Source organism: Triturus cristatus, chromosome 7, assembly GCF_964204655.1.
Source record: "Triturus cristatus chromosome 7, aTriCri1.1, whole genome shotgun sequence".
NCBI classification, from domain to species: Eukaryota; Metazoa; Chordata; class Amphibia; order Caudata; family Salamandridae; genus Triturus; species Triturus cristatus.
The window spans coordinates 92051985-92068920 of NC_140590.1; positions in this window are offsets into that span (position 1 = coordinate 92051985).

The following is a 16936-nucleotide window of genomic DNA, read 5'->3' on the forward strand; positions in this document are numbered from 1 at the left end:
GAAGGCATGGCTTGGCAGTTCGGGCTGGACTGTTCCCATGAGGCACAGGGTCAGACTGATTTGCATATGGCCATGTCTGAACTGGGGTGGCAGAGTGGGCTAAAGATCGGTGATGGATCAAACCCAGATCTGTTGACTGGGTGTGAGTGTTTGATTGGTTCTGATGCTCCGTCCATCACCACCCCCTTTTGTACCGTATTTACAATATGGCGCAAGGATTGACAGATGCGTCAGAAATTCTGACGCATCGGTTGGCGAAAAAGTCACGCATTGCTGGAGTCGTGTCGCAAGCACAGCGCAACTCCAGCATTGCATGTTAAGGCCTATTCCCACTACATTACATCACTACTTACGCCTGCTTGAAGCAGGCGTAAGGTTTTGACACAGTGGCATCCTAAAAGTGGCGCAGTGAAATATTGTACATTTCACTGAGTCACTTTTACGAGGCCTTCCTGCGTGGGAACGCCCACCCTGCATACATTATAACTGATGCAGGTATAATGTGACGCAGGGCTTTACAACGTGACGCATCTCCCTAGATGCGTCGCGTTGTAAATAGGCAGCATTGTTTGCGCTGCAGTTGCGTCAAAAAAGTGATGCAACTGCAGCGCAAAAGTCACGCAAGGGGCTTGTAAATCTGCCCCTGAATGTGTTTGTTGCACTGCCCCTTGCCATGCGGCAAAACTACTTGAGGAGGAGGAGGAGAGCAGAGAGGATCTTCAGGCAGAGGATCAACCTATTTGGAATGTCCAGCCAAGATGTAAGGGCCAAGTACAGTTTCCCTCCAGAAGTCATCTTGGATGTGCTATGTGAGTGGGAGCAGGAACTTGACTCTTTGACCTGCTGCTCACATGCAATACCAGCATATCTCAAGATCCTTTCTGCTCTCCATTTCTTTGCCACTGGGTCTTTCCAAAAGGTCTCCAGGCACCATTTGGGCATTTCCTAGGCGAGCCAGTCTCGGTGCCTGCAACAGGTACTGAGATGCATCACTTCTAAAGCCCACAACCACATACAAATGCCACATTTCATAAAACTTTATTCGGTTTTACAATGTAAAAACCATAAAAGTGACAATAAATATACACATCCCATGTAAATATACATTAAAAGAAAGTTTAAAAGTCATAACCTTGAAGCAGGAAGAATCACATGTAAAATATGTCAAGTGTGGTAAGCAGGTTATAATTCATCGAAAGGAGAGCACACTAAAAACATACTTTGGAACTATGAGTGCCACCTCCCCCTAGAAAAATTAAAATTCCAAGCAGGCCCTGGTTCTCACCAGCAATTTCAAATATCCTACAATAAAAATTATAGAATCAGATTTCAGCAACTGCAGATACAGAAGTGCTGGGCGAACCTGGTTAAAATCAAGCCTCTTGAGAAGGGGGAGTATAAAATGTCCCCGTGGTACTTCATAAAATTTGCAGAAGAACATGAAGTGTAGCAAGTCCTGTGGTGACGAGTTATCGCAACCACAGGGTGCTAACACCTGGCCTCTGCTGCTCCCTTTCTGAACAGCAATTAAAAGATGAAAAAAATCTAAACGAAACCTAGACAATAAAAACCGCTCATATGTGGTCAATGTTCCCAAGAGATATGGCTCTGTCTGTGGGTGTGTTTTTAAGGTCAAAAGTTTACGGACACTTGGTTTATATAATTCCTAATCGTCCCTTTCATGTTTCCTTATACAAATAAAAGCTTTTTTGACCAGTTCAACGTCCTTTTTTGTTATAGTTGAGGGTCTTAAAAAATGTTCTGGCCGACCCAACTCTGGAAAGCGATATTTGCCATACTTCAGCCATGGAATTCTGGACGTATGTTCCAGAGACATACAGTCCATTAGAATCTGTTGGGTAAGTTTTAGTTCATTGTTTGGCCAGCACTTAAGCCAAAACACTAAAGAGCGCAAAGCGAGAGTATCACACAAAAAAGGGGCCCCCAGTTATTTGTGGGCTATCAGGCTCGATAAGCCGGTTGACATTCCCAGCAGACGCTTTAGATAGTTGTTCTCTGCCACCTGTAGCGTGTCTGCGTTAACATACCCCCCACTTCGCTGCCATAACATGCAGTTGACACGCCCCTCGCCTGGTAGATTTTCAGCAAAGCTGCAATGGGGTGCGTCCCCATCTTAGCAGCGAAGCTGAAAATAGCAGCAGTTTTTCGTGCGAGCCCCCCCTTTTTCCTTGTAATAAGGGGCCCCCACTTCAGGCGATCATCCAGCACAACCCCTAAATACGAAAAAACTGACGTTGTAGGGACTTTCGCGGAGCCCACAAAGAAAGAAAACTTTTTCATTGGACGGGCCCCTACCTGCATGATGTAAGATTTTGCATTGTTAATTGCTAAATCTCGAGACCCCATAAACTTCAGAAAGGCATCTAGTAAGGATTGAAGTCCTCTAGCGGTTCTCGCTATCAAGACGGCATCATCCTCATATAGGAGAACCGGGAGACCCCGACGACCCACATGCGGATAATCAGCCCCTGTAGATACCAGGGCTCCCTCGAGATCATTAATATATAGATTGAACAAGAAGGGGGCCAAGATACAGCCCTGCCTCACCCCTCTTTCAATGTTAAATTCCCTGGAGACCCGGAGATCCCGTGCAAACCTAATGTTTACCTTGGTGTCCTGATGCAAATCCATTAGAAAGTCCACGATGGGGGCCTCCACCCCCATGGCCCTCATGAACTGCCACAGTTTTACTCGATTTACACAGTCGAACACGGACGATAGGTCCATGAAGCCCATGTAGATCGTACTTGGGCGGGCCATTGTGTACTTACCAAAGATCAAGTACAGGTTTAAACATTTTGCCACCGTGGATCTCCCCGCACAAAACCCATATTGGGTAACTGTGATGATATTACGCTCCTCAACCCACAAAGATAATCTTTGCAGTAATACCCCTCCCACCACCTTAGTTACAGAGTCGATGAGAGAGATTAGCCGATAACAGTGCGTACTGTTCCGGTCCTCCTTTTTGAACACTGGCACAATGGCAGATATGGCCCATGATTCGGGGCTACCGTCCCTGGCCGCTGCATTCAATACAGCCACCAGGATCGGGGCCAGAAGGAAGGATCAGATTTATATAGATCCGGCGGAATTCCGTCCGGGCCGGGAGCTTTATTACTGGTTAAGCCCGCGATTCCCGCCTCTACCTCTGATAACTCAAAGACCGTGTGATCAGTATTTCTTGTCCAAGGAGACTCATCAAGGGAGCCCATAGAACCCTTAAACATTGATTGAAAGTGGGCCACCCATTCATCTTCAGTGATGTTGGAGCTTAGGGTATTGCTTGTATCATCAGAGAGCAGGGGTCTGTTGACGATGCCCCAGAACCGTGTACCGTTCCTTAATGTACTAAGCTCTACCAACTGCCTCCATGTGTCCTCCTTTAATGCTCTCTTACGTGTTGCTAGAGCCTGCTTATATCCTGTACGACAGGCCCGTATGTGTAAGGATTTCTAGGGACTAATTTCAGAGCCTCCTTTAACTTACGTGCTGACTGAGAGCAGGAGGAGTCAAACCATCTCGGGTTTGAGTTAAATGCCTTGCAGGCTGGAGCCCTCAATAGTTCCCCTACTTTATATGAGATGGAACTAAATGCTCTGAGAACATTCCTTGGCAGACTCTCCGGTTGAGTACAAATGACAAGTTCAGCTACACATGATGCTCTCACCTCCCTATAAAAAGCACCTGGATCTATCTGGGACCATTTAAGATGGCGCCCACCGTCTATGGGTCTCAAAATTCCTTTTTCCCCTACCCCTGGGTTTGCTTGATAAAAATACACCACAGAAATATACACAGAGGGGGTTGTGATCGCTGTAACCCGTGTCCTTGATGGTTAACCTCCGAAAGAGGGACTGAGATGGAGAAGAGACTAAAATATGATCTATAAAGGACCCAGTACCTCTTCCTTTGAAGGTGGGAATGAGATTCTTACTATTTGGGGCAGAGAGGGACAACAATGTCAGCAGGTCGAATTTGTTGGCTAAATTGTTTAGTTCATCCCCCTGTGGTGAGTGTTCGAAATGAAACCCCCTCATTTTGTGGCATCCTATATCAGACATATTCGTAGTCTTTGGGTCGCCACAGTGATGGATATTAAAATCTCCCAACACCATCATGGGGTGTGAGCTAAGATCACACAACTCCCTTAGGTGGTGACTCAGCTGGATGATATTACCTTCCCTCTTTTTTCTATTTGGTTGGTTGTAAAAATTAATCAGTGTCATTTTATTTTTTCCCTTCTTAAGTGTGATGGCCTGTAGGCCATGGCCAATAGGGAGGCAGGTTTGTATCTGGCAATCAACAGCCAGGGAAATATAGATAGCCATTCCTCCTTTGGCTCTACCACTAGTTGAAGGGGAAGCAGGGACAAAGTAACTTTTGAAGCCCTCCAAAAACAGGTTGCAGTCCACTGACCAGGTATCCTGAAGGCAAATTACTGAGAATTGCCTAATAAACTGTTGCCATAAGGGGTCCTGAATTCTATCTGCCAGGCCTGCTATGTTCCAGGATACAACGTTACTGTCCACCTCAGATGGCAACACATCTATTTGTAGTGATGGAGGGGGAACCGTTTGCAATGTCGCTGTCTCAATCAAAGGGGTTAGGTAGGCCCCCTGCCGGTACATTGGCTCCACTACGGTCTCAACAGGGGTGTCCAGTCAATCGCATTCCTCCAGCCCTGATAACATAGAAACTCTATTGACTAATGCTAGGGTCGGAGGTGCGGCAGGAGCAAAATTGGGCCCCCATAAATTACTTGTCATATACAATGGTTGTGAAGGCCCATAGTTATTACCTACAGGATTTTTATTAAGCCATCTAGCTTGTGTGGGTTCCCTAACTTTATTCACCATTCTGTGCCCAAGAGGTTCAGCTCTATAAAAGAAACCCAATGGGAGTGCCTGAATTGTGGACCCATGGGGTGACTGGCCTGCATGAACAACACCTGACAAGATTCTTTCAGCTGCGGAGGCCCTATTAAAATTGACTATAACACAATCACCACCTCCAAACTTTTTAGAAATGCCCACCCATGCCACTTGACGTACCATAATAATGCTGCGTTCTACCCTGGGACCCACGGGGTATTAGTTGTTAGCCAATGGAGTACCTTGTTCTTTAAGTTATTATAATCCTCTTTCGCATCTGAGCGAAGAGACGGAACATTCACCAAGACCACTACATAGGGTGTGGATTCTTCGGGAAGATTGATGGTAATATGACTCTGGCAAAACTCCCCTGGTAATGCCACAGGATAGTCTGACTGACCTGCAGTAGTTTGAGGATCCCGTCTATACGTGGGAGCAGCCAAAGACCTACTAGGCGTCATACCGCCCCTTTGGCCATCTTTCTCCCCGTGGGTTAACTGCGCCACATGTCGCTGTGTGGGCTGCTGCGCTTCATATGATTTGGTGAGATATTTTGATGTGCGAGGACCTAGTTTGGCTACTATATCTGGATCACTTGTGACCCCGCTATTTAGACAAATGTCAGATTGTGGCCCCCCTGCAAGACTATTCTCAATTGCCGTCAGCCTATCCAAAATGGGGCTCAATTTGGTGTCCAACAAGGTGGTCATTATATCTTGAAATACCTTGATAACCGTTGTGTCTTGGTCTATGTCTGCTGTTTTGGACACCAAAGATTTGTTGGAGGATTTGGGCACTGGGGTTGGTTTCGGTCTTTTTGCCTTACCCCCGATAGTTTAAACTTTGCGTTTTATACCCCCCTGGCCAGTAGGTTGACTATGCAGGAAAAGCGGATGGGTGGACGTAGGATTCGATATGATAGTACTGTCCTTCCCTTGAGATAGAACAGCACTAGCTCTTCTATCAATTATGATGTCTGGGGAGTGAGGTCTGTGTGGAGTCAGAGGCGGCACCAAAGAAGAAGCTTCATTTACAGGTGGTAAATCTTCCGTAACAGAAGATACTACTAGCAATCCCTGGCAGGTGTCAGAACAGACATATGATGATTCAACCAGGGACATACTGGGTCTGGGTGCAGATGGATGCAAGTAATTAGAAGGTGATCTAGAGAGACATCTGTTTACAAGTTCAATCTCTTTGTCAATAACAGCGGCAGCTCTCTGCAAGAAAGAGTCCATTGTGATGACAGTAGATGAAGGGTTATCCACAATTTTAGCGCTAACAGTCCCTGTCTGAGCCTTTCTTCTCCCCATAATATTGGGTGTCTTTTAATAATACCAGAACTAAATTAAAACAAATACGAGCGTAGATATATAGGTTAAATACAATTGGATAACATATAAACAGATAGGACGAGGGATACTTCTTAGTCGTGATTGGATTTTAATGTGTATCCAGCACTTAGTCCGGGGAAAACTTGCTCCCAACACAATGTTTAAGTGTCAGTATCTATTTTGAGTGCCCCAACAGTGTCTATATGGTAGGTGTTGATGCAAGCCTACCTCCTTTCACGGGTACAGGGACTCCAGCTGTCCAGGTAACAGATGCAATGCAACCAGGCTTGAATGATAGGTTGAATGATAGGAGCCAAGAGGAATGGCCCGGCCCGGCCTCTACCGGTCTCGGACGGGCGCAGACAGGCCCGCCCTTGGCCCAGGTTTGTCCCGGGCATGGCCCGGGCACGTCTGCGCACTTCCCGTGCTGCGGGAGCCCCTACTTGCTTTTACTCGCACCTCCTGGCGCTCCAGCAGTGACAACAGGTGCGCGACGGCGCTATGGACCCTGGGGAGTGTAGTCTACCCGCTCGCTACACTCCCGGTCCCACTTTAGCTGTAGCAGTCATACGGAAAAGGCTGGTTTGCTTTCCGGTGCAGGTGGCAGGCAAGATCCAATTCAAAGGGACGGAATTTCCGCTCCCGGAGGGGAATTCCGCACCTGGGATGGGAATTCCGCTCTCCGCCTACAGGCCGGAATCTCCGATTCTGGGTCGGAATATGCGAACTGTGGCCGTTGATCCTTTTAGCCAAGGGTAAACACCTGTCCAAGTGCCTACCATCACCCACCATGCATCAGCTGACACACTGCAGCCAATCCTACCCTGTAGCATGTATAAATGCAGAGCAGACACACACACACCCTTTCAACATGTAACTGAATGTGTTTGTTGCACTGCCCCTTGCCATGCGGCAAAACTACTTGAGGAGGAGGAGAAGAGCAGAGAGGATCTTCAGACAGAGGATCAACCTATTTGGAATGTCCAGCCAAGATGTAAGGGCCAGGTACTGTTTCCCTCCAGAAGTCATCTTGGATGTGGTATGTGAGTGGGAGCAGGAACTTGACTCTGTGACCTGCTGCTCACATGCAATACCAGCATATCTCAAGATCCTTTCTGCTCTCCATTTCTTTGCCACTGGGTCTTTCCAAAGGGTCTCCAGTGACCATGTGGGCATTTCCCAGGCGAGCCAGTCGCGGTGCCTGCATCAGGTACTGAGATGCATCACTGTTAGAGCCCACAACCACATACAAATGCCACATACACTGGCTAAGAAACAAAGGGCTGCACGAGATTTCTATCTCATTGCACAATTTCTATATGTGCTGGGTGCAATTGATTGTACCCATGTGGCCCTTCAGCCAACCCGCCGCATTGCACACATCTTCTGAAACAGACACCGATGGTATTCCATCAACGTGCAAGCTGCCTGTGATGCCAGTGGGAGGTTCATTAATGTGCATGCGGTGTCCCCAGGCAGTACCCATGACAGCTTCATATTCCGCATGTCACCTCTTGCCCGGCGGATGGCTGCGGGAGAATTTGGCAACATGTGGCTACTGGGTAAGTACCAAGCATTAAAAATGAGGGAAATGTGTTATTGAAATGTCTGAATGCTCCTCAACATTAACCATTGTACAATAAGAATCATAAAGCTACATACATGGCCCAACAGATACTGCATGTACTAAAGTATAGATCATGTCCTGTGCAAATCAAAGAGGAAAATGTAACCAACTGCCCTTTCTTCACTGCTCAGGCGACGCTGGGTATGCACTCTCCCCACATCTCCTCACCCCTGACAGGCGTACAAACACTGTACCTCAGCGTAGGTACAATAGGGCACACATACGGACTTGAGCCATCATAGAGCGCACTTTTGGTCTGTTGAAGTCGGGATTCAGATGTCTCGACTGTACAAAGGGTGCGCTGCTGTACTCCCCAGAAGTCGTGTGCAAGATCATATTAGCCTGTTGTGTTTTGCACAACATTGCTTTAACGCATGGCTTACACATTCCGCTGGAACTTTGGCTAGCTCTGAATCTCGGAAACCGGGCCTTTGCACATAACCGAGGCCAGGGCATGCAAGTCCGTGATCAGCTTGTTGCCACGTTTTTCATATGAGCAACCTGTAGTGTCATGGACAAAATGTAGTTTGCTGTCTGTTGTCAATGAAGCAACTTCGGTATACACGACTGTGTCAATAAATTCGTTCCTGAGACGACTTTGCACGCCACACTAACTACATGTAAATCACAGCTGTTGACAGTAGTCAAAAGGTTGAGCGTGTTTCAGCTCATGTGCCCATGTCAGCGATCAGAGTAGTGGTTGTCCCTAAAGAATCTATTGACGCAGATGAAAAACGATACATGTTCTGCGAGACCTACCCGGACCGTATGAGGATGAGTCACTTAATCACAAAAGGCCATAACCATTGCATTCTCAGGCCTGTGCCCTCAACAGATTTGACTCCCCCACAAATGATGGGCCCACAACTTGAGTGAGGATGTCATGGGTGAATCAGGCACCATGTGTCTGTGAATATATCCACACTGCTCCACCCCAATGTTACGTAACACATCACACAACTCTGGTAATGAGCACTCAATATGGACTACATGTACCATAATGCAAAGTAGGAGAAAATGAAACTGGGGTTTGATGTTGTGTCAGCCCCACCGTCCATGCAGAAATGTCATTAAATGGTCTGTTCCCCCTTTTGTTATATATTCATAATTCTCACCTGCACTGTCATTTCATTTTTTTCCACAACAGAACAGCAGCATGGCAGTGGATTTGATTTCTGATTGTGGATGGATCAGGATGAATACAAAATGGCTACCAACTATTTCCTGTGATGTATTTCCTGCCTCCCACTTCCTGTAAAACATTTCCTGTATGAAATAATGTGTTCTGGGTCATTTTCGGAGTTTACTGCCCAAAACGTAAGTTCCGTTTTCGGAACGTATTGCGCATGTGCGAACCCACCGCTCCGGAACCGGAAACTACTAGCTGCGACTCCATATCAATGGCTAAATTCAAATAAATCTGGACTCTTCATGTTCTCCTTTGGAGGACTGGTTTTGAAACCTGCACGTGTAGCAGTGACAGGACACACAGATCACAAGAATGCCAGGGATGAGGGTTGGCCAATACAGTTGTGTAAGCCACAAACATTCACGTGAGATGTCCATGTCAGACTCAATTCAGTAAATGACAGTGAACATACACGTAATGTGAGCTCATAAACACTGACAACTGTAGAGTGTGATCAGAGGAAAACAAAGTCTGACCTTGGCTCATCTATGTATGTGTCTCGTCCTGCATGAAACAACCACCACATCAGGATTTTGCTTACATTTCAGCAGGCACAGCTGGTGAAATGGAAGAACAGCAGGACCATGTCCGGAGCGGGAGGCCATCAGTGTGCTGGCGGCTACACCCTCTTTCCACCAGCGAGGAAGAAGAGGATGAGGAGGGACCCTCAACATCAGGAGGCAAGGGGAATGCGCCCACCTGGACTGACAAGGAACACAACTCTGGTGCTACCTCCCGGATGGAGGCTGAGGACATTGAAGGTGGGGGGGAAGAACCTGACACCTCTGCCCATGATGTGGTGGAGAGCTACTCTCCCCCAGACTCTTTACCTGTGGGTCCTGAAGAGGTGTCCACGGGGCAGGCCAATACCCAATCTGGGCCTGCCATCAGCCCCTCCCTACCTCTAGAGTCCCCCATTCCATTGGGGGCTCCAGCTGCATCCCCTGCATCCAGTCCCCCTCTTCCTAGCTGCCAGCTCGACCACAACATTGGCTCCGGACCTGAGGCACCACATCGCTCCTGTCCCCCCCAGGACCCTCCCGGTGTTGTTCTTCCTGTGGCTGTGCCACGGGACTTGAGGTGAATGTGTGAGGGTCATTCAGACATGTCCGCTCGCATCATGCTACAAGTGTGTCTGGAGATACGCATAATGCGAGAGGACATTGTCCGATCTCTGGACACCCTCACCACCAGCATCAATTCCATGGCCACAGCCATGTCGTCTGTTGTCTCCCACATCCCTTCCCATACCACTGTCAATGTCTCCCCCTGTACGTTGCCCCACACTGTTTCTCCCCAGACTCCTCGTGTGTCCCAAACCCATGTGGTGCCTGTTCCTGCACCCGCCAACCGTGTGCCTGCATCAGACTCTGAGGATCTGGACATTGTGGTAGTAGAGGATCACCAGAAGGACAGTTGACTTTTGACTGAGACGTCTTCCTGAACAATTATTTCATTTTTCCCTTGTAAATAGACTGGGTTGCCTGACGCTCCCTAATGTGTTATATTTTTGTTGCCCCACCCCAATCCAAGTTGCCTTCTCCAGCTGCATTAAGATCATCATTTGTTTTCCTTTCTCCCTTCCAAACGGACGGTTGTTCTTCTGTTCATACATCATTATCTTTGAGGAATTCTACTTACTTTAACTTGTTTGACTTCATTTTGAATGTCTGGTTCAGAACATGGACACATATTTGGTGAGTCATCTGCTATACACATAATGGCTTGTTGCAATGATGGGTTACACTTGTAACTGTGTCACACACATACATACCTCCTCACATCTCTAGGCCACCTACATCGTTATACAGGACATGATACACAACAGAATCTTAGTTTTGTAGATCTTTATTTTTTCTATACACATATTCACGTGGTCAATTTTCTTGGGGTTCTTGTCACTGGCGATCGTGCTTGCGACATCGTAATTTTGGAGGTGATGATCGCTGTGAGGGGTCAGGTCAGGCTTGTCGCCTACGTGTAGGTGGGTATTGTCCATGTGCCTGTACAGGGTGATCTACATGTGCAGGGGCAGATGGTGTATGCACATTTGGTGTTTGTGCCTGGACATGGGCTGGTTGTGCACGTGGTGGGAGTGCCTGTACAGGGGTTGGTGGTGGTTGTACAGGTGGTGGTAGTACCAGTACAGGGGTTAGTGGTGGTTGTGCAGGTGGTGGCAGTGCCTGTAGAGGGGTTGGTGGTGGTTATGCACGTGGTGGGAGTGCCTGTACAGGGGTTGGTGGTGGTTGTACAGGTGGTGGTAGAACCAGTACAGGGGTAGAGGTTTGTGGTGGTTGTGCAGGTGGTGGCAGTGCCTGTACAGGGGTTGGTGGTGGTTGTGCAGGTGGTGGCAGTGCCTGTGTAGGGGTTGCTGGGGGTTGTGCAGGTGGTGGCAGTGCCTGTGCAGGTGTTGGTGGTGGTTGTGCAGGTGGTGGGAGTGCCTGTTCAGGCCGCCGGTGTGGATGTGTACCTTTGCTTAGGTGCTGTGCAGTTGGTGATACATGTGTGTGGATGTGCTGTCCTGCAGGAAGATATGATGGCTCCCCTCCCTGCGTTGACTGTGAAGGGAGACTTTAGATCACTTTCAGCATGCCCTCCATCATCTTCATGGCCAAGGCATGGTGTCTTGCACTCTCTTCCCTTTGGATGGATATCATGTCTCTCATATTCCTGGACATGTCCTGCCAAGTTCTATCCATCCAATCCAAAACTTGTCTCAGCCTGTTCACCACCTGAGGGAATTGGACCATGTCCTGCAGGGACTCAGACATGTCTGACAGGGTAGCCCCTATGGCACAAATGTCCTGCCTCACATCTGTCTGCTGTTGGAAGAAGTCCTGTTCCCACTGGCCACCATAGCCAGGTGCAGGCCCTCTCTGCGGGTGTCTGCCATGGATGGGACGAGCAGGTCCAACAGCAGGGGAGGGGGTGGCAGGTGGGAGCCTGTGGGCAGGAGAATGGTGCCCAGGGGATACCTGCACCACAACAGGGCTGGTACTTCCCCCTGATGGTGGAGAGGATGGCAGGGACCCACTGTAAAGGGAAGAGCGGGTAGGGGAACCACCACGTCCGTCCTGGACGTGAGAGCTGTGAGGGAGTGAAGTCTGTGTTGGGATGCGTGGGAGCTGTGGCTGGTTTGCTCTATGGTGGGGACAGGCAATTGCTTGCTTGGAAGGAGGCTGACGAACGTTGCTTGGCGGAGGATGTGATGCTGTGGCAATCTGGCACAATAGCTCTCATTGGCATCAGAATGGTCATCCCCGGAATGGATGGACATGTAGTCATCATCATCCACCGACGTCCTCAGGAACTTCCTCCTCCTCTTGAGCAGTTCTTGCTGCCGACATAACTGCTTGGAGGATCAGGAGATTCTCCCCTCTGATTCCCTGTCAGCCCGCACTGGTCGTAGGTCTGTCATCCTTAGCCTTAGCATCCCCTGGAAAACAGAGGTTGCAACCGCATTAGTGACTGACCTGGTATTACATGTGGTGGAACACAAGGGTTGTATTAACTGCACTTTGCATCAACAGCTGAGGATCATTTGACCAGGTTAGGGTACCACCACAAATGACAGCTCACACCATAGCACTGAGGTGATACATGGAGATGCACATGATACAAGCAAACTCACCAGCTCCAGCCACAACTTTCTGTCCCTTCGCGTTCTCCCCTGGTGTCACCTGCTGAACCTGTCTCCTCATAGCTGTTGTAGACATAGCTGTCCCTGATCCAGCAGCTGTAGAGGGAAATGACAACATTGTCAATGATCTGCATCACTAATTGACAGACAGGCACGTGACACTCCTGATTTGTATTTCACTTTGTAAACAACAACTGCTGATTCCATGCAGAAGGGAATCTTGATCTCTGTCATGGTTTAGTAATCTAAGCTAGTGACACACCTCATGCCAGATTTACCTGGAGGACAGGTGCGTGAGGGTTTCACTGCTGCAGCCAGGATGTCATGCATTTCCCGGGATGGTGTCTGCTGCAGTGCTGTCATCCTGTCAGCAGCTGTGATGAGACATACATGTCCATATTTTAGTACAACAGATGGAAGCTATAAGCCAACTAGTCATTCTCAATAACCATTTGCGGATTATCCAGGACAATGTGCAGCATGTTTACCCCATGGACTTTACATGTGGGCCCCTACTCACATGCAACATTTGCCAGCTGTTACCTCCACGCAGCACTGACATCAATAAGATGACATATCAACAGACACACCTCATGCCAGAATTACCTGAAGGACAGGTGTGCAAGGGTTTCACTGCTGCAGCCAGGATGGCATGCATTCCCCTGGATGGTGTCCTCTGCAGTGGTGTCATCCTGTCAGCAGCTGTGATGAGACATACATGTCCATATTTTAGTACAACAGATGGAAGCTATGAGCCAACATGTCATTCTCAATAACCATTTGCGGATAATCCAGGACATTGTGCAGCATGTTTATGCCATGGACTTTACATGTGGGCACCTACTCACATGCAACATTTGCCAGCTGTTACCTCCACGCAGCACTGACATCAATGAGATGACACATCAACAGAGAAACTTGTATGAGAAGGTTACTGATATTTCAAGGAAGGGGATAAATGACCCAGACTCCTCCGCATTACACTGATTTCACCTTTGCCATTAAGACTAACATGTTTCATGAGTGTAATGTTGTCTGTTGACAAGTCAGAAAGGAGTTCAAGTGTGAGATGTGCAGTAGTCAGGGACATGATGTTGCTCATTTGTGCTTCCCTACCCATGAAGTCACACAACTCATTTTTGAATGAGAGAACACAGATTTCTTATGTCCATCCTTTGAATGTCCTCTCTATGCATACTCTATTTCCAACATCATGGTATTACTTATCTGACAACGGATGGTGCTTGTACAGCAGACATCCAAACCTCATATGTCAAACACTCATCTATACATGTGAATACGGTAGAAGAGGAGGCAAGCAGAATGCAACATTTGGTTATGATCACACGTTGCGGATAAGCTGAGAAGCTTTGATGCTTTCCGCCTGCACTGGATTAGCATGTTGCTCTGCAGCCAAATTATTTTGCAGGTGTACCTGCATGAAGATTCACCTTAGCAGCCCCTACACCCATCTCAAAGGTACACAACTGGCATCAATGTGGGCCTCAGCGATACCAATTTCATTATGTTTTAACCATATATATTTTGCTAGGGATATTTCCTATCATTGAATTGCAAGCCTGTTGTGTTTTGGTCACGTCATATGACACATTGTACTATTGTATGTCCATTCTGCACTCACTTGGCATACATTTTGTGTCATCTTTTCATTAGCCACCACGTGAACATATTGTGATGCAGGACAACAGTGTTGTACAACACATCCAACATACGGTGGAGGTGAAAGGCACATTTAATGAGCATTCAGCCTGAATTATTCTTGGGTTTACTTACCTTGGCCCAGCACCGGAACAGCGTGAGGTCCCTGAATAAATGTCACAGCCAACCTTGCAGCAGAAGTCAGTTTGTGTCTTTGATTCTGGGAGGACCTCATTGTACCTACAATGATAAGTGTGTTTTGCAACTTTACATTTGTGCAGCCACATGTGATGCACTCAATTTCTGGCACAAAGGACGAGCACAAGCAGTTGTGGGCACCACCGTTGCAGAAGTGTGTTATACTTAATGTCATGAGTGATCCCACATATAACTTAGAATGGGCCCACTACCTAGATGCAACCTATATCACAAAGACATGACTATGAATCCTGAGGTAAGGTCCACTATCGTGTTTTGTTGATGGCCAACAAAAAAGCCAGCCAATGTAAGAAGTACATGACCAGCTGTGTGGACTGGGCAATTTAATGTATATTGGAAACATTCGAATTTGGACAGTGGATGCACTGTCAATACTACTGACACTGGTATTTCACTTCTTGTTCATCATTACCATATTTGTGCAAATTGGATTTCTTGATTTGGTCTACAGACACTATTACAATATAGTGGGGACACCCTTTTGACTAGTTGTGGCACTCGGTTACAGGATTGGAATCCCAGGTCTGGGACTGTTGGTGAAATACATGTTATGTTCCACAATTACAAAGGTATGATGAGCCAAGACATGTTATATTTTGTCTTTCGCTGTTCACAAATATCATATGCTAAAGGTGAATGTCCATTGACAACTCCAATAGTGATGCAGCTATTTTTTCATCTCTGGTTGACTTTCATATGTGGGCACAATATGTCCCTCTGTCGTCTCCTGACGATATATGCATTTTGACCATCTCCTGGCCAGTTTGACTTACCAGTCAGTGAGGGTGGTATGCCTTTCTCTGTACAATGTCGATTCCTCCCAGTAGATAACAAATCCAGTTGGCCGCACACTCTTCGTCACACCAGCATGTTGCCCCAAGGAACTCTGGTCGATGTAGTGGCGACGGCGAGTACGCCTATGCCACAGTGTTGAAAAAAAGTATGTGTCGCATTAGCCATCCCTGGACACGTGTTTCGAGGTAGTTGCCTCTCGTCAGCAGGGAGTAGGTAAGTGTAAGGGACCTCTGCTACTGCAGTTGTCTGTGCTCTGGCTGAATGTGTCAATGGGTGAGAAGAGAGAAAATTAACCAAATGGGAAATGTGCTTGTGGAACTTTTCAGGGATTTCTCAATTTCTTCTGCATGCTAACAGGGTTGTGAAGTACTGCCGCAGAACGGGGCAGGTAGGAGCAGTGGTGCGTTGGGGATGTAATGGCGTGGCAGGGTGGGAAATGAACAACAGAATATGTGTATGACTATTTTGATCTGATTCTCTCACCTTCTGCTTTGTGATTTAGGCTGGCACAGGGTGATTTACTTCTTGGATAATTTGTGGCAGGTTTACAAGCCCCTTGAAAAACATTTACACCGCCGTTGCGTCACTTCTGTGACACAGCGGTGGTGTAATACAGGTGACACATTTCGACTTATTCACAACGTGATGCATCTATGGGGATGCGGCACATTGTGAAGCCCTGCGCAACATTAAACCTGTGTCAGCTTTGATGTAGGCAGGGTGGGCGTTCCTTTGAGATATGCCTCGTAAAAGTGATGCAGTGTAATTGACGAGATTTCACAGAGTCACTTTTCAGAGGCTGCTGCGACGCAACCTTACGCCTGCTTAAAGCACACGTAAGGAGTGGCACAGAACGTTAGGTATGGGCGGTCCATGGACATTGTTGGAGTTGCGTCACACTTGTGACACGACTCCAGCAAAGCACCCCCCTAATGCCAATAGATGTAACACACATCTGTCTATCCCTGCGCCACAGTGCACCTTATTGTAAATGCGACGCATCCGTGGTGGTGCAAGAGTTGAATTGCATGCCACATTGTTACTGGCGCATCCCTGCTAATATTTGTCAATTGCTACTTAGCAGGGTTGTGTATATACGGCAACAGTACTGTTTCCATGTTTTCAAAAGTGGGGGAGGGATTTGCCATTTCTAATGCAAAGGATTCTGGGACTTGTGGTGCTACATACAGAGGGTGACACATGAGTCTCTGACTGACTATATTTTTAAATACACTTTCGACAACTTCCTTACTCACAATGACAGTGCAACACAGACAATCTTTTCATGCACTTTTTCTTTTCATCTCATTTACCTGGTACCACGTAGCGGACGTCACTAACAGGCAGCCCATGGACCAAGTGGGGGTGTATTGCGGTAAGGATATCCTCTTCCAGTGGGGTGAGACGGATGCGGGGTCCAGATTATGCAGCAGGGAGGAGCCTGTTTAATTCGATCCTGGAGTACTTCTCCTTCACCCTCTGCCTTTCATCTTGCCACTTCTTCTTGATGTCCGCGACTGTGCGCCTTTCCTCCCCCAATGCTGTGACAGCAGTGGCTAATTACTGCCATAGGGCTGC